Here is a 24,105-nt window from a genome sequence, read left to right on the forward strand (position 1 = left end):
GAATCTGAAGTGCAGCATCAGTTGTGGAGGGCAAGTGTTCCTTTGCAAGACTGTCTCTTGTAGATTCTGTAATACAGCACAGTGATCATCTACGTCAAAGGGTGCGGCTGACGCTGCCATGTCTAGACCATCAAGGTCCGGGACAAACATCTTTATGCCAAAGAGCATTTCGTATGGGGTCCGCCCACCCAGTGACCTTCTAGGGAGATTATTAAGTGCACGTTGTACGTTATACAGATGGGCTAACCAGTTCCTGCCAGTGCCTAAAACCCTAGCTGTCAGGGATTGCTTTAAGTCACGGTTCATCCGTTCCAAAACACTATTGCCCTCAGGCTGGTATGGAGACGAAAATTTGACTTGGACCCCCAAATATCTCATGGCTTCTTTGTACGCCTTAGAGACGAACGCAGGACCTTGGTCAGAATGGAGGGTTCCACATGCAAAGATTCCCACAAAGACATGCAAATCCCTGATGACAGTTCGAGCATCAGCACTCCTTTGTGGCCATACCCAAAGAAAACGTGTGCACGAATCTACTGCAACTAAGATGTACTTATACGCAGTATCAGAGGAGAAAGGACCGCAGTGATCTAAATAAACACACCCAAGTGGTTTATTAGATATGTACAACTGCGTTTGTGGTGGTCGCGTAGCAGTTGAAGCTTTTAATCTGCTGGCAAATGTCACAATTAAGAACATAAGCACAAGTCTGTTTATACAATCCACGCCACCAGTAACGTTGTTGTAAGAGAGTAACAGTCGTGGAAACGCCGGCATGGGCAGAGGCCATACCTTCGTGAGCCGCTGTTATCAAGGAAAGTCTGCAGTCCGCGTTGGGAATCAACCTGTCACCAACGTTGTTAATTCTCACATAGTGAACTTTGTCAGGACTTAAATTATAGGAGTACCGAGAAGGGAAACCTCTAGGGTAATTACTGCCCTTCTCTGTTGCAGCAATAGCTGCCAAGATGTCATCATCAATCTTACTTTTGGATCTTGTAACTGCTGCTACTAGATATGTTGCCACTGCAGTTTTCGCTGCTTCGTCAGCTAAGCTGTTCCCGACAGCGTGGACATCAACTCGCTGGTGCCCAAGAGTGTGAATCACATTCACGAGAGGCAGATTCTGTTTAAGTTCCGCCACTCGAACCCTAAGCATTTTATGCTTAATTGTGTTACTCTTGGAATCACGATATTCATTTTGAGACCAAAAGAATAAATTGTCATCAAAAGACTGAACACAGTAAAACGAGTCACTCACTATGGGGCATATTATCAATGGGCAGCGATAATTATCGCGGGCCGTTCATAGCGATAGAAAAATTATCGCCAGCTATCGCTGAATATTATCGCCATGATAACGCTATATTTACAACGCATAGCGCTATGGCGATAATATTTCAGCGATAGCTGTGTTTTCAATGGAACATCGCTGGTTTTCCAGCGATGTTCCATTGAAAACAGCGATAACATTGCTGATAGGACCCTGTGGTCCTATCAGCATAATCCATATCCCATTAAAAGTGTGCCTTAGTCAGGAATTTAACAGGTATTAAATTCCTGAATTAAGGCTGAGGTAGCGCGATTTTTTTTATCGCTGCACCTCCTTGTTAATATCGCAAAGCTGCCTTCACGATATTAACATGTGTTGTTTTCACAGCCACGCCTCTTTTGCATCTCATTAGCGATGCGAGGCGAGGCTGTGAAAAAACGGGCTCTACATCAAGGAAACACGCGCTAGCGTGTCCTTGATGATATTGCGATATAATTATTGCCGCTTTTCGCCCAAAAACGGGCGCTAAAGCGGCAATAATTATATCGCCACTCCTTGCTAATATGCCCCCAAAAGAGTTGTAACCCGTGGATCAGCAAACTCCAGTGCAAGCACAAGAGCACGTAGCTCTGCCAACTGTGCGGTACAATCACCCAATGACTGCGTATGCACGACATCAGACTTGAATTCACCATTCACGAAAGTACCAGCCACAATTGCGCAGGCCGCTGAATAAACATGCTTTGATTCCGTAGCCGGTTGCACAGAACCGTCTGTGTATATGACACAATGGTAATCCTCAAGTGGGCGCAAAGACAGAGGAGCTGGATGAACAAATTCATACTGCAACTACTCCTGAGTCTGCAATGAGGCATCAAAGATGTAGGTGACATCCGGTGATGTCAAGGAAGTGGCCCATTGTATCCAACGTGGATGTAAAGCTTTAGAATTAGGTACACTGGCTTTCGTCACTGCCTCAAGAGCAGGATACGGTGTGACAACCAACATGCGTTTCCCCTGCGTCAGTGCTCTCTCTTTAAGAATTGCCATCTGCACTGCAGTCAAAACTTTTTCGACAGTGGAAAAACGCATCTCAGCCAAAGTGTACAGGTGTGATTTGTAAGCAATGGGGACTGTATCGCCCTCATTGAACGTTAAGTACGTGAAACCCAGTGCGCCAGGCACAATTCTTATTACCAGGTTAGTGTGGTTATCACGTGTCAGTAAGTATTTTGAAGCAAGAAGGTCAGCCTGCAAACATTGCAAGATAGCTGTATGTTCTGGCAGCCAGCTCGATTTGGAAAAATTAGGTTGTACCAAGGCATAGACAGGCACATGCATCAAAGCAAAAACCGGTCGCAAACGGGCAGATTCTCAGAATCTGCCCCTTTGCGACCGGTATTTTTGCATTTGGGATGCATCATCCCAAATGCAAAAATCGCAATTTAAGTAATCTCTAAATTGCGATTACTTAAATAACGATTGCATTTAAGGAATCTCAAATTGAGATTCCTTAAATGCAATGCATGAAAGTTAAAAAATTAGCGATTTCGCTAATAGGGGGAGCAAATTACCATGAAGTTGATCTTCATGGTAATTTGCAAAAACTTTGAAAAATGCACTTTTGTGCATTTTTCAAAGTTTCATGTTGCGCACACACATGCCCTTAGGGCATGTGTGTGTGCAACATATGTGCACAGATCAATTTCAAGAGTGCAATAGGGTGTCATTTTGATACCCTTGCACCCTTGAAATTGCATGAGCAATTTGCGAGTACCTACTGGTACTCGTAAATTGCTCATGCAATCTCCAATTCATTCCTATGGGCCTGGAGGTCCATAGGAATGAATGGGACGGCATTCCTTAATTGCGACCCGCAATTTGCGAGTCGCAATTAAGGAATGTGTAGGAATCGCTATTTTTATAGCGATTCCTACATGCATAGGCTTTTGCAATTCCTTAATTGCGATTCCTTAATAATCGCAATTAAGGAATTGCAAAAGCCTGCGTTGATGCATGTGCTAGTTAGAGGCTTAATACGCTGGGCATAATCGGGAATGTAAGTACGCCCGAAATTTAGAAAACCCAGCAAAGATTGTAGTTTTTTCAGTGTTGTCGGAGCACGCAAACATGCGCACTTCTCCAGGAAGTGAGGGGCTAATCCTCGACCTTCATTGTGGAGCTCATAGCCCAAAAACAACACTTTATACTCTGCAATGTGTGACTTTGCAAAGTTGAATTTGTAACCGAAGTCCGCAAACATAACAGTGATGCGGTCAACGCGACACAGATCCGGCCATAATTCGTCGTCTGTGAGATAGATATCATCAACATACGAGTACGCATCAGGGTCAATGCTCTCCAACAGAGAGACTACACGTGCGGCAAAGACGCTAGGGCTGTTTTTATAGCCCATGGCTAATCTCTTAAACTGTTTTTGTTTGCCACCAGAAGTAAAGGCTGTCCATTGACTACTAATAGAGGACAGATTATGGCTGAAAAAGCCATTAGATATGTCAAGTGTGGTCTTAAACCTTTTTCTCACGAGACTATCAACGAGGGCAGAACTTTGGGTATTCTGTACAGCACAAGTCCGACAATGAGAGTTCAAATGCCGGTAATTCAAAACTAGGCGGTACGACCCATCAGGTTTAGTTACAGTGAATAGAGGATTATTCATTGGTGACACATAGGTTTCAATAACACCTTGATATTCCAATTGTTCAAGGATTTTACCTTAAGCGCCCCCCCCCCCGGCCTACCTCCTGCACTGTAAAACCCCTCCTGGGGACCATCAGCACCGCCTTTGGCGGGTCCGGGATCACGGGCACCTGGGGCGATTCTGAGCGCCATTTTGGATCGGGCTCGGGCACTCTCCCGCATTACCGCGAGATCTCGCCCTGAAGAGACTATTTTAGGCAGCAAGAGACGGCAGGTCAGCCTGGAGAAGGTGACCATACGGACCTCATTAGCGCTCAGCGCGCTGTTTTGCTTGCTATACTATTTTAACTATCCTGTTCTGTATTTCATTTGAATTTATTTTTGCATTCTGACCCTGCTTTTACCTTAAGCGCCCCCCCCCCCGGCCTACCTCCTGCACTGTAAAACCCCTCCTGGGGACCATCAGCACCGCCTTTGGCGGGTCCGGGATCACGGGCACCTGGGGCGATTCTGAGCGCCATTTTGGATCGGGCTCGGGCACTCTCGCGCATTACCGCGAGATCTCGCCCTGAAGAGACTATTTTAGGCAGCAAGAGACGGCAGGTCAGCCTGGAGAAGGTGACCATACGGACCTCATTAGCGCTCAGCGCGCTGTTTTGCTTGCTATACTATTTTAACTATCCTGTTCTGTATTTCATTTGAATTTATTTTTGCATTCTGACCCTGCTTTTACCTTAAGCGCCCCCCCCCCCCCGGCCTACCTCCTGCACTGTAAAACCCCTCCTGGGGACCATCAGCACCGCCTTTGGCGGGTCCGGGATCACGGGCACCTGGGGCGATTCTGAGCGCCATTTTGGATCGGGCTCGGGCACTCTCGCGCATTACCGCGAGATCTCGCCCTGAAGAGACTATTTTAGGCAGCAAGAGACGGCAGGTCAGCCTGGAGAAGGTGACCATACGGACCTCATTAGCGCTCAGCGCGCTGTTTTGCTTGCTATACTATTTTAACTATCCTGTTCTGTATTTCATTTGAATTTATTTTTGCATTCTGACCCTGCTTTTACCTTAAGCGCCCCCCCCCCCCGGCCTACCTCCTGCACTGTAAAACCCCTCCTGGGGACCATCAGCACCGCCTTTGGCGGGTCCGGGATCACGGGCACCTGGGGCGATTCTGAGCGCCATTTTGGATCGGGCTCGGGCACTCTCGCGCATTACCGCGAGATCTCGCCCTGAAGAGACTATTTTAGGCAGCAAGAGACGGCAGGTCAGCCTGGAGAAGGTGACCATACGGACCTCATTAGCGCTCAGCGCGCTCTTTTGCTTGCTATACTATTTTAACTATCCTGTTCTGTATTTCATTTGAATTTATTTTTGCATTCTGACCCTGCTTTTACCTTAAGCGCCCCCCCCCGGCCTACCTCCTGCACTGTAAAACCCCTCCTGGGGACCATCAGCACCGCCTTTGGCGGGTCCGGGATCACGGGCACCTGGGGCGATTCTGAGCGCCATTTTGGATCGGGCTCGGGCACTCTCGCGCATTACCGCGAGATCTCGCCCTGAAGAGATTATTTCAGCCCTCTGCCGGTCGCGCAGCGGTGACGCGCAGCGGGAGCGCCATCACTACGCCTGAGTCTCGCCAGAGTCCTGCCCGTCTGCGCCCGTCAGCGCTAAGGCAGGGCTAGGGCAGGATACGCTGGACGACTCAGGATGCCCACCATCATGGACATATATCATCTACGACAACAAGTGACATGCCACTTCCATCATGATGTGGACCCACTATGCGGTCCCTATCAGTGTCCTAGCTGTTCATTTGCCCTTTCCACCCCAAAGCCTATAAAGTCTCTTACGCGTAATCCTTGCGCGTCTAGGCCAGGAACAGTGGTGACTGACGGTATGAGTCGCTCCTCTCTTAAAGTATTTCACCTGAATGTCAGATCGCTCGTCTGTCATTTTATGGAAGTCTTTACTTTGATAGAGGACGAGCAACCAGACGTCTTCTTTCTTACGGAGACATGGTTACATGACCAGGCTATGGCGTCTATTAATCTAGCCTTACCTACAGGTTACACCATGTATACCTTACACCGCAATTCTAGAGGAGGTGGCATAGCAGCCGCTGTAAAATCTTGTTACCCTTCTGTATGGCAGAAAAGTTCAGTGGCAGCTTGTGAAAGTGCGCAATTTAGTATTACCCTATCCCCCCACTTTACGCTGTCTGGACTACTTATTTACAGACCTCCTGGTCCTGATGGAGTTTTCCGCCTTAGTCTTCCCGAGGTCGTTGCGTCTCTAGCTTTGAAGACAGCCAACTTTACAATTATTGGTGACCTCAACCTTCATATGGATTCACCACTCACCAGCACAGTTGGTACCTTACTGGCCGATCTGGAGGCCCTTAAAATTGTCCAGTTGGTCGACCAAGGGACTCATAGTGGAGGGCATATACTTGACCCCTTCCTTACGAACATTTCGAATGTTCTACTTAGCGCTCCCACACCCATGGCCTGGACCGACCATTTCTTAATACAGGGTCATATCACTTTATCGTCCCCCGTGTTTGAACCCTATTCTCTAAGTGTTTTTAAACGCTCATGGAAGAAGCTTAAATTAGAGGAATTTCAGCAGTTTCTTTTGACACACCGTCCTCCCCTCTCTACTGAAATCACCTGTAGCTATGATAGCTTTTGTGAGTGGCTTACGTCAGCACTTGACTCCTTCATACCTGCCAGGTGGACTAAAATTAGATCTAGTCCCTCGAGTCCTTGGTACACGGACTCGCTCAGAATACTTAAATCCGCCTGTAAAAAAGCGGACCGTGCCTGGCGCAAAAGGTATGACGTTGAGCTCAAAAAAGCTTACAGATCCTGTACGAGGCACTACCATCAGGCTATCTGCAAGGCCAGAGCTACTTATTATGCGATGGAAATTAAAAATAGCCCAAATCCTACTAAGATTATCTTCCAAATCTGTAAGGAGCTAACCAGCAAACAGACCGCTACTCCTGTTAAAGCTACACTGACTCAATGTGAAAAAATAGCCACTTTTTTTGTAGAAAAGGTTGAGGCAATCTATGGATCCTTTCCCCAAGACTCTCGGGCGCAGTATCCTTCTAGTATCAAGCTTAATACTGCTCCTCAACTTCTTTCTATTCGTGGTCCTAATCCAGAGGAGTTAAAAAAATTAACTATGAAAGTTCCAAGAGCTCGAAGAGTGCTGTTACCCGGCTATCCTTGATCTTATTAATCTATCCTTTGAAACAGGAAGTGTTCCAGTCAAATGGAAACAAGCAACCGTTGTTCCTATCCTGAAAAAACCCTCCCTGGACCCTTCCCTTCCCGAGAGTTACCGCCCCATCTCCCTTCTCCCCTGGATTTCCAAACTAGCGGAATCTCATGCCAATTGCGTTCTGTCTTCCCATTTGTTGGAAGCTAACATCCTCGACCCTTCTCAAAATGGGTTTCGAGCGCACCACAGCACTGAGACCGCTCTCCTTGCGGTAGTGGAACAAATTAGAAAGTTGCTTGACAGAGATCAAACGGTAGCGCTGATCCTGTTAGATCTCAGCGCTGCCTTTGATACCGTCTCTCACTCTGTCCTTCTCCAGCGACTCTCAGAAGCCGGGGTCGGCCTGTTGGCTCTCGATTGGTTTCGGTCTTTTCTTATAGACCGATCCTTTCAGGTGTCCACACCGCCTTTTGTCTCCGCCTCCCGTCCTATTTTGCAAGGTGTTCCTCAGGGGTCGGCTCTCAGCCCAACCTTGTTCAACCTATATGTCCAACCACTGGCCGAGGTAGCCCAGAGATACGGTCTCACCATGGTGTCTTACGCCGATGACACTCAGCTGGCGGTGGCACTTAATGGTGAGTCCGCCATGGACGCCGTTGCCTTTCAGATTGCTCTACGAGGAGTTATGGGATGGATGTCGGACAACAAGTTGCAGCTGAACGCCTCAAAAACCGAGGTCCTAATCTTTGGAAAAAACACCGACCTCTGGGGTAACCAGTGGTGGCCCCCGGAGCTTGGTCCTGCTCCGGTGCCTGCTGACGAGGTCAGAAATCTTGGGGTGTGGTTCGACAACAAGCTGTCCTACATTCCCTATACTAAAAGATTGGCTGGGGTCTGCTTTGGCACTCTACAGTGTCTCAGACCAATCTTTAAATTTTTCGACCCTACCACCAGGCAAATCATAGTTCAAGCTATGGTCCTAAGTAGACTGGACTATGCTAGTTCGCTTCTACTAGGACTTAACAAAGCGGAGCTTTTTCGCCTCCAGCGCATTCAAAACGCGGCGGCCAGGATGCTGGTTGGCCTGCCAAGTTTTTGCTCTGCCCGCCAAACCATCCAAAATTTGCATTGGCTCCCGGTGGAGCAGAGGATTAAATTTAAGGCACTTTGCCTTACTTTTAAAATTCTAAAGTTGTCCACTCCTCCCATTCTTGCCCAGACCATTTCCCCTTATCTCCCGAACAGAGCGCTTCGCTCTGCGGGATTAAATCTGGCTATTGTCCCCCGCTTCAAAAGAGCTAGAATGGGTGGACGCTCTTTTTCGGTGCTAGCCGCCTCACTATGGAACACCCTCCCCCTTTCGCTCCGTTCCATCCCTAATCTTCTTCCTTTCAGGAAATGTTTGAAAACCTTCCTGTTTGCCACGGTTTAGGTCCTTCACCTCATCTACGACTAGTATTTCTTCGCCGTTATGTTGTATCATCTCCTCAGCGCCAGGACGCCACTTTGCTGCGGCATCTGTGCGCTATACCAAAATAAATAACATAACATAACATTTCTGCGACGTGAGATCTAGCTTCGCGGCCCATGGGATATTGGGGTTGCGACTGGGGCATAGACCGTAAAGAAATCTCATGGCTTGGTGACAATTTATCCCACCCAACCTGATTATGGTACAAAGCCGGAGCAAGCACCTGGGCCCACTCTTCTGCAAATTTTTGAGCGTGATCCTTTGGCACTGTGTGCGCGAAGGACGGGAGGATTACCTCCTCCCCTCTAGGAGCGGCTAAAATGAAAGCTGGGGGCCAGTCCGCCTCTGCTAATAGAATGTCATATGTAGAGGTCAGATTATCCCCAAAAATCCCTTGTATTGTACGTTGTAGGTCACCTTCAATTAAAAGGACTATATCCTATAGTCTGTCAGGGGGAACCACTCTAGTATCCGCAGTTTCTACAGTAACGAACGTGACAGTTGCTGTCGCCTCCAGATATGGACGCAGCGCTTGCCGCACTACTGTAACCTCCGCTGCGCTGTCGAGCAGCGTTAGTGCCCATGTCAGGTTCCGAAGCTGCGTTCTCACTATCTGTGGCATACCTCGCTGTTAATGCAGCAACTTTCTTCTTCTGAAAGGGGGGACGTTGACGTGCAAACTCGTCCTGCTTGCCCTTACCGTCAGGCTGACGGGGTTGCTCATGTCCTTGTTGGGCACCCCGACCTTTGCCACGTTCTCCGCCACCGGACTGCGAGGCCGATGTTTCCTGTGAAGAACGAGGAGAACGTTGTTCAGTAACCTGAAATCTATCAGGTGACCTAATTCTAGTGCGATCGCGCAAATCATATGTGTGTTCACTAGTCGCCTGTACCGGTGATGCAGGACGAGACCCCTGTTTCTGTTGCTGCTTTCCTTGTTTCTTAGTTCTCCAATTCTGTTTAGGAAAAGCTGGACGATCGTCTTTGAAAGACGAACCCGCCTTAGTTTGCTGTTGCACATCTGCGATTTGAATAGTAGGCCTAATCCCTAAACTACTGCGGCCTATTGTTCTATATGCCTCCGCAATAATTTTAGGCAACTCCCGGGGTTTATCGACGTCGTCTACGAGGGCTAGACCATTCGCCACTTGAAAGTGAACCGCATCTCCCTAGAGGTTACCAAGGATGAGGGAGGCAACCACGTCGAACACACCGACAAGTCTCATTCCCAACTCGACCGCTGCCTTCGGACCGTGTTGATCTTGAACACGTTTGATCACGGAAGGAAGTACGGCCATAGATGGGGTGCCGAAGCACTTCGAGTAGACCGATGCAAAAACCTTACCCCAGTTCTCACAATCGGCCACTTCTGGGACTAAGTCTTTCTGCAAACTAATGGTGAGTATCCTGTGTTTCTCCACAGGAGTAGAGTGCGGAAATACTGCTTCCAGCTGGTCAAGTTTCTCAGCAAGCCAATAAGGTAAATCGTCCCTATTCTGGGGGCGCTTGCCCATTACCGAATTAACCATGACGGGACTAATAACAATCCCGGCCGGACCAGCTGATTGTCCCGCAACAACAGGAGCCCCAACCTGCACATTGCGTGAAACGTATTGCACTAAAGCCCGATATACTGTAATCAGGGCTGTATGGAGTACACGTAACTCATCCACCGTAGCATTTAAATAACGAGGATGAGGTGTAAATCCGGCCAGTACAGGCCAAGTGGCCCCTGGAATGGACAAAGGGCCCAAACAAACTGGTGTAACTGTGTGGGAGAGGGCACCATTAAACCAAATACGATGCTGCCAAGCCGAAATAGGAATCTCCTGCGTCCTATATGGCGTATAATTCGCTGGGACCTGCCTGGGAGTATAGGAGTGAAACGTACTATCGTCCGCATTCACCGCCGGCATAGTTACCCAAGAGTAAAACAACTCGTAGGGATATGACACATCGGCACTCACCACAAAGATAACAGCCATCCCATTGTCCGGCACCCCGAACTGCGCCAAATGACGCCAGAGAGGTGCGCGGCTATGCGCCGCAATAGCGACTGCAGCCATAAGGACACAGAGAAGAAAAACAATCTATCATAACAGTAGCACAAGGGTTCAAAATAGAAAAACTTTTTTAATTGACAAGCTTGATTGAACCTATAGAGTAACTATTAGGTAGGTCAAACCGTCACTCCCGTTATCCGGAAACAAGAGTGAGGGCGTCGTGGACTAATATAAGCACTACTAAGGCGTCTCAAATCATAAGAGCAAACGTTAGGTGCGCCATGTTGCAGGGATTCTGCTCATGCACAGAACTATGCGCAGGAAACCAGGACCTCAGTGAATTGCGGTGTACCAAAAACTCACCTCAGTACCCAGAACCCCTATCCGACTAGCATCAGTGTCTCATTCGTTCTCCGTATCATCTCTAATCTACCAATGATTAGACAACCCAGAACAAGCGACTTAGAGTACTCTCAGGAATGGTGGGAATTAGAAATACCTGTTCGTTATTATTCTCATATCAGTCCACAACAAGAGTAATCAGAGACACAGTAAAGTTTAAAAATGTTTATTTTATAAACTACGTGTAATAAGATGCAGTACTTTGGCTAACATAAGCAGACAAATGATTAAGAATAAAACCATCAGCATTGTTACAATACCATAGAAAATGAAGGGAGAAATCATGTTACAAATGATAGTGGAATACGACCACCCTCCCTTCGCTTATAAGCTAGTATTATTAGACTAATAGAAGGTCTCTAGGTTTGAATGGGGAACCCCATACCGTAAATATCAGCTTAGTTGAATCACATCACAGGATCAGCTTTGCTCTGTGTCTGGAAAAAGTCTTCTCCAAAGTGTGTATCTCATGCATGCAAACTGCAATATTAAAGGCGCTTGAATTTCAGATATTTGCAGCTGTGTGCGTGTTATAGCTAGAGCGTGGGCCGATCAATCTGAATTCAAAAGCATACATTGTTTGTTGGCCCTGACTGTTTCTGCACATAATGTTCAGACCAAGGTCGCGGTGCACGTCTAGGGATGTGAACAACAGACCATTCTTATGTGAAGAAAAAGCAAGCAAGCAGTTTTCATATAAAAACATCTATCTGCAGTGTCGTGTGCAAAAGCAGCAAAAGTGGCAAGATGGCGTTTTAACTTCTAAGACGTTTATGCTAACATAGCAATGTGTGTACCTGGACCTCCGTCTCCACTACAGGGGGAGAGCGTGGTCCAATCGCCTCCCGTAGTGACCCCATTGATATTTGGGTCGTCGTCCTTGGTGCTGGCCCCTCGTTTAGCAATTTTATGGCAAGGGGAATTTGTGAATGTCTTTGACTTGATCAATGCGGGGGTGGTCCGAAGTAGGCCAAGAATTAGTAAGGAGACCGATTTAAAGCCTAAGACGGTGTGGGTAGAGTGGTCCTTGAGGAACTGGGTGACGGGATTTTCCATTTACGCCACAATTCTCACTGAGAAAACACCATTGTTGGCCCCACAATTATTTGGGTACATGTCTGTCATACACGGAGCGGCATCGGAGTTTCAAGGGTCAGCCTGGATGCAGTCCAACATTAAGTTTAGGCAGATGAAAGCGGTTAGGCCAGAAATAGCATGGGACCAAAGGGAGATCAGTATTTGGCATGCAGAGTTCAATATGTCGCAAGGACCGGGGAGGGCGGCTCAGTCCTTTCAATTCGACAGACGTTTTGGAGACAAAAAACTGGCCTGCTGGCACTACAACAGGAAAGAGTGTAGCAAAGGGGCATCATGTAGGTTTAAACACCTTTGCGCTTTCTGCGGGGGGCAAGAACATCCAGAGTTCAAGTGTTTCAAAAAACTTGGCAAGCACAGAAAGCAAACAACCCCTTCCCCAATTTGCCTACATGTTCTCACACATCTACTCAGCCAATATACAAACAGCAGGGATGCAGACATGCTGTACTATGGTTTCAGGGAGGGCTTCCGCATTCCTTCCCAGGCACCCCCCACATCAGGCCCTCCAAATAATCAATTGTCAGTTTTGCAGCAACATGAGTTGGTCCGGGAAAAAATCTTGAGGAAGATGCATGCGGGGAGGGTGGCGGGTCCTTTTAGTTCCCCACCATGTGCTTCATTGGTATGTTCGCCACTGGGTTTGGTTCCAAAGAAGGAGCCAGGCAAATTCCACTTAATTCACAACCTCTCTTATCCCACTGGGTTATCTGTCAATGATGGGTTGGACCCCACACTATGCACAGTACGATACACCACCTTTGACTATGCCATTGCAAAACTACAGAGATTAGGTAGGGGGGCCTAAGTTGGCAGAGTTCAGGGCATGGTTGCCGCAGGCGGATGAGGTGATGGTGGAGTTCCCAGAGGAGTTGTGGAGGCTTGGTGCCCCATTGCCACAGACCTAATTGCAGCAGCGCTGGCACCCAAGACAAAACGTATGTACGAGAAAGCTTTGGGGGTGTACAACAAATCTTTCAGATTAGGCACTGATGCAGACAGGTTCTCTCCAGAAGGAGTGCTGGGTTTCCTGGTGTGGCAGAAGGATGAGGGAAATCGCTGTCGTTAGTGCGCCGGCAACTGTCCGCCATTGCTTTCTTTGCTGGTTCGCAGGGAGTCAGGGATCCTACCAAAGACTTTAGGGTACGGAAGGCCATCAGGGGTTGGGAACGCATAGTACCTGGTGTACGAGACAGTAGGCGTCCTATAAACATGGAGAGGCTGGGGAGGCTTTTGGGGGCCTTACACCGGGTGTGCCAGTCCCACTATGAAACAGAGCTATTCAATCTTGCCTATGTCCAGTGGCATTGGCAAAAGATTACCTTAGGGGGCGCACGGTGGTGGTCTCAACCAGGTTTCTAGTACACCAGGATGGGGCACCAGTGACGCGATACCAATTCACTAAAGTGTGTAGGCGGGCGTTAGCCTGCCTGGGCGAGGATTCATCACAGTTTAGTTCCCATTCCTTTCGTATAGGGGCAGCCACCACAGCAGCGGCAATTGGTTTGCCAACAGAAGCAATCAAGAGGGTGGGTCGATGGCGATCAGCATGTTTTGAGCGGTACATGAGGCCCAATCTCGTGTAGACGAAGGAGAATGCCCAGGGGCACAACAGTCTTAGTGATAACGGCAATTCTTTCTCTCTTTCAGTTGACGCCTGTTGCCCGGTACACGTATGTTGGTGTGGGCATTCCTTGATTCGCAGAGCGGAGCAGCAATTCCGCGGGTCCAGTCTAGAGGAAGCACAAAAGGATGCCGGTTTATACACCATTGGCTTGGGGTGGGGGGTCTGAGATTGCAGGATCTATTTGGTCAGTTTGAACAAGCTTTACAATCCGGAGCGTTTTCCCGCCCTGATATTTTAGTCATCCACGCTGGCGGGAATGATATGGTGCCCCTGGGCAGGCGAGGGGTGCAAGAGGCCTTGTTTGTAGTCGTGGCTAGGTTTCGACAATACTTACCAAAGGCAGCAATATTGTGGTCGGAGGTGATACCGCGGACTGTCTGGGCCGGTTGGGCTCCGGTAAAAGCCATGAACCAATCTGTGAAGAAACTGAACCATTCGATTAAAAGCATATTAGCGAAGTCCACCATGGGTACAATTAGGCACAACGTGCTACATCCCAGGATGAGGGAGTTGTTCCATCAAGATGGGGTGCATCTGTCTGCCAAGGGGATGGCGATGTTTATCCAAACTAAACTGGAGGCTATTGTGGAGCACAGTGAGGGCCAGGGGGAGGGGGGAGGGCGAGTGTGCCAGGGAGCTTATCACCCTGTGGCGGAGCGCTGACAGATAACAGCAAAGGGGCATGCGCAGCAATGGAGGTTCAGCGACTGGATGGACCCCAGGAGGGGGTAGGATGATACTGTGCAGAGGATAGGCGGGGAGGGGACTGACTTGCTGGTGGTCCTGGTCTCTACTGCCCTAACCCGCAACGTATGGACTGTGTAGAATCTTGGGGAGGCTGCCTGTGTTCAGGTACCTCAGTGGGCCGGTGCGCCGGTGCGCGATGCGGTGCCCTGTATTTCAAGTAATGCAAATGTTTGCTGTAGTACGTCCATCCAAGGACTTTGGAATCTACCACCAGTGATCGGACACTTTAAGTGTGGCCACTGCAAGGCCTGTGATTCCACTGACCCGACAAAGATCTTCACCTATAGAGGACACACGATAACTCTCAGTTCGTTTACGAATTGTAACTCCTCTGATGTGATTTATTGTATCAGTTGCCCTTGCGATTTACTCTACATTGGGCAGACACAACAAAAGGTGAAAGCTAGAATTCTACAGCACCATAGCAGAATCCGGTGCAACGTGGCGGGAGCCCCCCTCGTTGAACACTGTACCTCAAAAAATCATAAACCAGATGATCTCAAATGGCTAGTTCTCGAGAAAGTTAAGCTGGGCCCCAGAGGCGGCAACCTAACAGCCATCCTCAATGTGAGAGAATCTAAATGGATGTCTATGATGGACACGGTGGCTAATGGGCTTAATGAACTTGATGGCAGTAACGCCCAATTAGCAGTCCTCCGGGTTTGATTAATCTGAGCTAGTTCTGGTTCTGGTTTTGATGTGTTCCTTCTCTCCCCTCTTAAGGAGTCATTATGTCTACCACTAATATGAGAAGTCCATTATGTTACCTCACCTTCCATCCATCAGCACACATATGACAACATATTTTGTTCTATGAGTAGGGCTGGTTCTACCGGGAGCAGCTGGCCATCACTCAGCAGACACAGTATTATACGCTATCATGCTTACCTTTTGCCATGCCTAATTGTTGTTATACACAGTGATTGTTTGGACATTTTGTATATGGATATATGCTTTCTTCCCAACAGGATTATCACCGTGTACTTTTTGGGTTTCTCTGATTTTGTACTGATGTAAATTGTTTAAACCGTACTACACATTGTTTACACTATTAACATTGTATCAAGCTGGGCGATCAATACCTTTCTAGTTGTTCTGTTTGACTCATGCGTTACGTTTTTTCCATGTCTACAACTTCCTAATACGCTGTCAACTTCGTGACGCTACCGATTATAGTCTTTCCTCCTTGACGGTTGCCAACCGGCATCTAGCGCCAGCACGTTAACGGAGACCACGCGTTCACCGCGCGTCTCGTTATTTAAATGATGCGCCCGGGTCAAGCACTTCCCATTCATTGATGCAGCGGACGCTGAGACTCAGGGTAAGCTCCTACCCCCCCTTTCATGCTGGCTCCTTGACCTTTTGATTTTGTCCGAGACATCCTGCTCTGCCCAAAATGATCCATTTTGTGTCTGCATGTAGTATGTGACATGCCGTGTCGGCTCTCGACACTTTGCCCTCTCCCACGGTAATTTATGTGTTTTTCGAGTACTAGCGATGCTCTTATACCAATTCTACGTGATCCTACGGGACTCGTGAATAATAACGAGAAGTCCTACTATCTACTTCTCTTTTTTATTACTGATCTTTCCATTTCTTTGAAATCATTTTACCCCACCTCAATAGTGATTTCTCCAGCACTTATCTATTAGCAGGCCCTCCCCCTGTCACAACATCTGATTTGTCTCTTTTTTTCTCTGTGTAGATTCGATCCTTTGTGTGAACTAGCAGTGATTTTTCTCCAGCAGTTCAACCATCCCCTAAACCCGGATTAATCTCCAGGCTATGCTTTTCTATGAATCCTAAGACTTAACCCCCACGGTTTGTGGTCGATGGTAATTATTTCCCGCCAACTTTGGGAGCGACCATTTATTGAACCAACTAGTCTGGTTCACCAGTCTGACTCACCTTACTTAATTTCAGGTGTCCACCACTCTCCACGCCAGTCCGTTACCGCCGAGGATTTTTCCCTCTCTCTTTGACGACCTGCGGACGTCCTAGAGGCTTGTCCACCTTCGGACACGGTAACTTATATATTTTTTTCAATTTAATTTAATATATTGTAGCTTCCGCCAAATGACAGATTGATGAGTCCCCACTCATTCAAACTTTTGTTCCTTCAGGTGCCCACCCTTCCTTTGTGTCTATCCTAGTCCTGATGAAGACCCCACCCCGTAAGGTTCCACTCAATACCTACAACACTCAAGGGGTCGAAACGTCGACTCAACATCTTTTGCCAACATCGTCAACAGTACATGATGTACTGTGATTGTTTCTATATGGCACTATTCCGAATTGTTAATACTGTGACTATGATTGAATCTATGTTCATAATACGGCAGTGATTCTTAAATGCCGTCCAATTTAAGTGTAATTCAGTAACCTTTACCACTGTATTCACTTCCTTCCAAATTCTGCACTATTTCACTCACCCCCCTCCCTTCCTTTGGGCACGTGTTTTACTTTTTCAAATTGTTGCTTAAAAATTCTTCTGATTCAATTTTGAAAAGAATGTTACGTGTTCAATGTGATTAAATAACATTTGAACTTTTTTGAGTTATCCGTCCAAATTATGTTCCAATAATGCCAATGTTTTGTTTTTGAATGAACTGTATGCTGGGACCACTTTCCTTTATACTGTTCCATACCCAGGTCCCAGTGACTTCATATGGGTTGACCCTTTATGTTCTCTACTTCAGAGCAGGTGCATACCTGCGAGGTCTTTCAAGTGATTAATCACTCCCTAGAAGATGGCAGAGAGTGAGACTCTTTCTTACACAGAGGATTATATAAATCGATTGTTACAGGACCCTGCTAATCAATTTTTATCATCTGATACCCCCAATATTGACTTTACACTGAACGATAAGATTGCACGTCTAGAACGCCTTGAGAAGAAGTTAATACGCACTCGCCTTCATGGCCACTTACTCACGAAATATTTACAGGCAAATGTAATACCAGTCGGTCTACAAATTAAGAACGAACCAGCGATTTTTGTTGATATCCCAAAATTCAAGGAAGGGTTTAGCTTTGTGGCCAACAACGCTTCACGACACTGGATGGTGTTGGGAGTCGAGACGGCAGCGGAGCAAGTACAATCATTGTCCAGAGAAATTTCCTCCCTTAAACAGGAAATTGCCGGTGACTCTACCTTAGCTAACGCCAAGGAAGCCTTGGCAAACTTGGCTAAATCTTTGAAAGACTTCGAGCTCACCACTCAGAACAAGAAATTGGACAAACTTGCGAAAGACATTCGCTTTTATGAGAAAAAGAACACATATCCTTACCTATCAGAGGATTATTACAAGCAGGACAATCAAGGCAGATTCACAGGCAGAGGTAGAGGTTCTTACAGAGGCAGAAGGAATTTTACCAACTTTTCTGATTCTTCAGGTAGCTCTGGAAGTGACAACGAGCAACCATCCACCAGCTCTGACCAAAGCTATCGTGAAAATTGGTATCCCCCACAAGGCTATTACCCTCCCTCTTTTTTAGACGAGGGCCAATGGAGACCGCCCAGAGGACGGGGTCCTTGGCAACGGGGCCCTCAGAGAGGTCGACAATCCAACACAACCAACTGGGACAGAGGCAGGGCGACGGCAGGCAAGCAGGTGCGTTTCCAGACGGAGAACCATGGAGAGATATCAACCAGACGCAAGGTCTACAGATGGTAGAAAAGGATAACCCATTGGTGAATATTTCATCATACACATTGACTGAAGATGAAGAACGCGTTCTCTCCAAGGGGCTCTCTTTCATACCAACGTCTCACCCTAATAGCTTTGATACTAAGGTTGAATTACACGCCTTTTTCAGAAAGATACGTTTAAGGTATTTCTTCAAACACTCTACTTCTGATGCGTTACAGTCGGCCACTGGACTGAGGCCCCCCTCCACCTTTGTCCCACCTACGAGTGCGATGTCCAACAAGATCTTGGCTTATGAAAACATGGTACTTTCCGACGTAAATAAGCTATTGGGCAACTACAAACATACCATCCCCAACACCAGGAAATTGGAACGAACTGCATTAACCAAATTGAAGAACAATAGAGATATTGTAATAAAGGCTGCGGACAAGGGTGGTGCGATCGTCATTCAAGACACAACGGCATATAAGGATGAGATTCTGAGGCAACTTCAAGATGGCGTGAGCTATTCTAAATTACGATCTGATCCAACTAAAGAACTGGCAGAAGAAATTTTACAAATTACCTCCGAGGCCTATGGTCAAGGTATACTCAGCAAACTTGAGTTTGAGTATCTCAACCAGAAATACCCTCGTTTACCGACCTTATACACCCTACCCAAGATCCATAAAGATCTCCAGCAACCACCTGGACGCCCGATTGTTTCGGGATGCGGCTCCTTACTGGAACCATTATGTAAATATGTGGATTTCTTCCTGAAACCACTGGCAGAGGAAACTGAGGCCTACCTTAGGGATACGATGCAGACGATCAACTTGGTCGACCAACTACCCTTCGATCCAAATACCCAGCTACTGGTGACCTGCGACATCGTTTCCTTGTATACTAGCATTCCCCAGATACCGGCACTGGAGGTGATGACCGAAGCCCTCAACACCAGACCAGCACCAATGAGAGTTCCAACTGAATTTATAATTCAACTCTTGACTATTGCTATGCAAAAAAAATTCTTTATCTTTCAAGGAGAATTCTACTTCCAAACTAAAGGTGTTGCCATGGGAGCTGCCTTTGCTCCTGATCTAGCAATAATCTTCATGGATCACTTTGAGCGTCACTTTATCTTTGCTAACAATCCTTTCTCTGGCAAGATCAATTTATGGAGACGCTACATCGACGATATTCTCCTAATTTGGAATGGTGACCTCACGGAATTGGCGGTTTTCCATGAATGGCTAAATTTATGCAACGATAATATCCAGTTCACGATACATTCGCATGCCAAAGAACTTGCCTTCCTGGACATCAAAATCTTTTGTGAAGACAACAAATTGCACACAACGTTGTATCGAAAACCCACAGAACGCAATTCCCTACTTAGATACAGTAGCCACCACCCACGTGGCCTTAGGGATAACCTACCCTTTGGACAGTTTTTGAGGATACGAAGAAATTGTACCAAAAAGGAGGATTACTTTGTGGAATCTCAGGACCTGAGCAAACGTCTACTATCAAGGGGATACCCCAGGAGACTGGTTAAGAAAGCTCGCAAGAGGGCATGGTTCAATCCCCGTGAAACCCTCCTCACACCTAAAGCTAAACAAGATACAGCATTGCAGAGACTGATTTGTGTCACTACTTTTTCAACACGGAGTAATGAAATTAAGAAAGTGATTAATAAACATTGGAAGTTAGTAGCTGATGACATCGACCAACCAAACCCGCCGATGCACTCCTTCAAGAAAGCGAGAAATGTAAAGGACTATGTAGTCCACTCGTTTCTTGAAACAGCGACAACACCAACCATCCAAGGACTTTGGAATCTACCACCAGTGATCGGACACTTTAAGTGTGGCCACTGCAAGGCCTGTGATTCCACTGACCCGACAAAGATCTTCACCTATAGAGGACACACGATAACTCTCAGTTCGTTTACGAATTGTAACTCCTCTGATGTGATTTATTGTATCAGTTGCCCTTGCGATTTACTCTACATTGGGCAGACACAACAAAAGGTGAAAGCTAGAATTCTACAGCACCATCGCAGAATCCGGTGCAACGTGGCGGGAGCCCCCCTCGTTGAACACTGTACCTCAAAAAATCATAAACCAGATGATCTCAAATGGCTAGTTCTCGAGAAAGTTAAGCTGGGCCCCAGAGGCGGCAACCTAACAGCCATCCTCAATGTGAGAGAATCTAAATGGATGTCTATGATGGACACGGTGGCTAATGGGCTTAATGAACTTGATGGCAGTAACGCCCAATTAGCAGTCCTCCGGGTTTGATTAATCTGAGCTAGTTCTGGTTCTGGTTTTGATGTGTTCCTTCTCTCCCCTCTTAAGGAGTCATTATGTCTACCACTAATATGAGAAGTCCATTATGTTACCTCACCTTCCATCCATCAGCACACATATGACAACATATTTTGTTCTATGAGTAGGGCTGGTTCTACCGGGAGCAGCTGGCCATCACTCAGCAGACACAGTATTATACGCTATCATGCTTACCTTTTGCCATGCCTAATTGTTGTTATACACAGTGATTGTTTGGACATTTTGTATATGGATATATGCTTTCTTCCCAACAGGATTATCACCGTGTACTTTTTGGGTTTCTCTGATTTTGTACTGATGTAAATTGTTTAAACCGTACTACACATTGTTTACACTATTAACATTGTATCAAGCTGGGCGATCAATACCTTTCTAGTTGTTCTGTTTGACTCATGCGTTACGTTTTTTCCATGTCTACAACTTCCTAATACGCTGTCAACTTCGTGACGCTACCGATTATAGTCTTTCCTCCTTGACGGTTGCCAACCGGCATCTAGCGCCAGCACGTTAACGGAGACCACGCGTTCACCGCGCGTCTCGTTATTTAAATGATGCGCCCGGGTCAAGCACTTCCCATTCATTGATGCAGCGGACGCTGAGACTCAGGGTAAGCTCCTACCCCCCCTTTCATGCTGGCTCCTTGACCTTTTGATTTTGTCCGAGACATCCTGCTCTGCCCAAAATGATCCATTTTGTGTCTGCATGTAGTATGTGACATGCCGTGTCGGCTCTCGACACTTTGCCCTCTCCCACGGTAATTTATGTGTTTTTCGAGTACTAGCGATGCTCTTATACCAATTCTACGTGATCCTACGGGACTCGTGAATAATAACGAGAAGTCCTACTATCTACTTCTCTTTTTTATTACTGATCTTTCCATTTCTTTGAAATCATTTTACCCCACCTCAATAGTGATTTCTCCAGCACTTATCTATTAGCAGGCCCTCCCCCTGTCACAACATCTGATTTGTCTCTTTTTTTCTCTGTGTAGATTCGATCCTTTGTGTGAACTAGCAGTGATTTTTCTCCAGCAGTTCAACCATCCCCTAAACCCGGATTAATCTCCAGGCTATGCTTTTCTATGAATCCTAAGACTTAACCCCCACGGTTTGTGGTCGATGGTAATTATTTCCCGCCAACTTTGGGAGCGACCATTTATTGAACCAACTAGTCTGGTTCACCAGTCTGACTCACCTTACTTAATTTCAGGTGTCCACCACTCTCCACGCCAGTCCGTTACCGCCGAGGATTTTTCCCTCTCTCTTTGACGACCTGCGGACGTCCTAGAGGCTTGTCCACCTTCGGACACGGTAACTTATATATTTTTTTCAATTTAATTTAATATATTGTAGCTTCCGCCAAATGACAGATTGATGAGTCCCCACTCATTCAAACTTTTGTTCCTTCAGGTGCCCACCCTTCCTTTGTGTCTATCCTAGTCCTGATGAAGACCCCACCCCGTAAGGTTCCACTCAATACCTACAACACTCAAGGGGTCGAAACGTCGACTCAACATCTTTTGCCAACATCGTCAACAGTACATGATGTACTGTGATTGTTTCTATATGGCACTATTCCGAATTGTTAATACTGTGACTATGATTGAATCTATGTTCATAATACGGCAGTGATTCTTAAATGCCGTCCAATTTAAGTGTAATTCAGTAACCTTTACCACTGTATTCACTTCCTTCCAAATTCTGCACTATTTCACTCACCCCCCTCCCTTCCTTTGGGCACGTGTTTTACTTTTTCAAATTGTTGCTTAAAAATTCTTCTGATTCAATTTTGAAAAGAATGTTACGTGTTCAATGTGATTAAATAACATTTGAACTTTTTTGAGTTATCCGTCCAAATTATGTTCCAATAATGCCAATGTTTTGTTTTTGAATGAACTGTATGCTGGGACCACTTTCCTTTATACTGACACAATGTGCGCAGCTGAGTGGGTCGGCCTAGTTGGCCAAAAATGTAAGTACATGTGTACATGTGGATGTCGCTGTGAATAATGATATATATCCAAGTAGAATACTTTACTCTCGTAGTGGTTTGTGGAGATTTATATGATTTGATGTGAATAAAAGTCTACGCCTTGGACAACATAACCGGATTCCGGAAATTCTTGGGCCCCAGTGGGCGCTGAAGGGTGTCAGAAATTTGGGGGGGTGAGTGTTACGTTATGCGCGTACTATGAGATTACATCGGTTTAACATAAATTTCGCCAGGGCCTAGTAAAGATGTGTCTAGTTTGAAACAATTGACTCTAGTTGGGAAGTTTTCCCTATGATTTGCAGTGACACAGTCTGCACATCAGCTGTAGATCACAAACATTACATCTCCTAACTCTAGTTTTACAAGAAAGTTGCTCTGATCTCCAGGGCGCACAGTACCCACGCTGCAGTCCTTTATAACGAGGAGAGAATTTCGGGACACAAGTTTATTGTGTTTCGTTTGTCACATGGGTTCATTGTATGTGGGAAGGTTAAGTGGTTTGGCATTATACGATCATATTGGAGTCTTATAAGCACATATTTAGCAATGTTTTAGGCTGCTATGTTCTATGGGGCCTGGCTGCCACGTGATCTATGATATGCGTGACATCAACACCCAGTTGCATTCTGGGACTTGTAGTCGCACTTCAGCAATCTGAGCATAGGCTCGAATAATCCACCAGGCATAGTACTGTTTGCTAAAAGCCAGGATAGAATGAAGGATCCGCACAAGGGGCTACCAGGCAGCTATGCGGGCATCTTGGTGCCCACCTATTCCAGTGAGGTGTACTGGAAGGGTGCCACAACACCATCCATATGCAGTTTTGAAAAAAAAAAAAACGGTGTTTTCCAAGGCAGTGACGACCAACAAGACCTGGGTATGCATGGAATGCGCAGAACCTGCTTCCAATAGGGCGTGGCGAGCCGAGGGTTGACAATCTGCCCCGTCAAGTGAGACTACTAGAAGAAGCGCGCAAGCCTGCTGTGCGGACACGGCTCATTTGCGGCAGAAGCGGTCCTGTCGGTGAGACGACGGTCTGCAAAGCGGTAAGCGCGCAAGCCACTGCTGGGGCTGATCGATGTGTTCATAAAAGGCAGTAAGTCCGGATCGTTGTAGCTCAGCGGGTTCATGCGCGCGCCTGCTTCTGAGTAACAGGTGGGTAATCTTGATTGGGCTGACTCATTGGGTTGTCATTCTGAGGCCGTTGCGCTCGCTAATAGTAACAACCTTTTATTAACTATGAAGATGCGAAAAGATTGAGGTGGAAAACAATAATTCTAAGGCGGTTCAATGTTATTGAAAGCATCACAGACATGAGCAGTGTAACCTTGGGGTAAGAGGTGATGGTTTGAGGAAGGCAGCCTGCTGGCCCTGGGACAGCATAACTGCTGCATTTCCACATACAGATATTTTCCTATGGATTTAAGGTAATAGGACAACAGTACAGCACGAGGAGAGTTCCCCTATAAAATGCCAAATAAGGAATAACTGGGAAAACCTCGAGGAACTCGCAGGCTTGGAATCAACAGGGCCTCCTCCCCAGGGCTTCCTAATTTAAGGTAGGCAATTATGACGGGCATTTCAATGCTTTAGTTAAGCCCGTGGTTGCAGGTGGGGCCCACT

The 24,105-nt window shown here is 46.7% G+C and overlaps 1 protein-coding gene across 4 annotated transcripts in view; it reads left to right on the forward strand.

Moving 5' to 3' along the window:
- The window catches only part of LOC146796473 (retinol dehydrogenase 16-like), a 255,129-nt gene that overhangs the window by 69,350 nt on the left and 161,674 nt on the right, over positions 1 to 24,105 (forward strand). For 3 of the 4 annotated variants that reach the window (XM_085629077.1, XM_085629076.1, XM_085629074.1), the window contains exon 1: positions 23,403 to 23,528. The exons of the other annotated variant lie outside the window; for it this stretch is intronic. The gene's annotated coding sequence lies outside the window, so the exon portion shown is untranslated. Of the gene's footprint in view, positions 1 to 23,402; positions 23,529 to 24,105 lie in introns of those variants that run through there. 4 annotated transcript variants of the gene reach the window in all.

Source organism: Triturus cristatus, chromosome 10 (assembly GCF_964204655.1).
Source record: "Triturus cristatus chromosome 10, aTriCri1.1, whole genome shotgun sequence".
Taxonomy (NCBI): domain Eukaryota; kingdom Metazoa; phylum Chordata; class Amphibia; order Caudata; family Salamandridae; genus Triturus; species Triturus cristatus.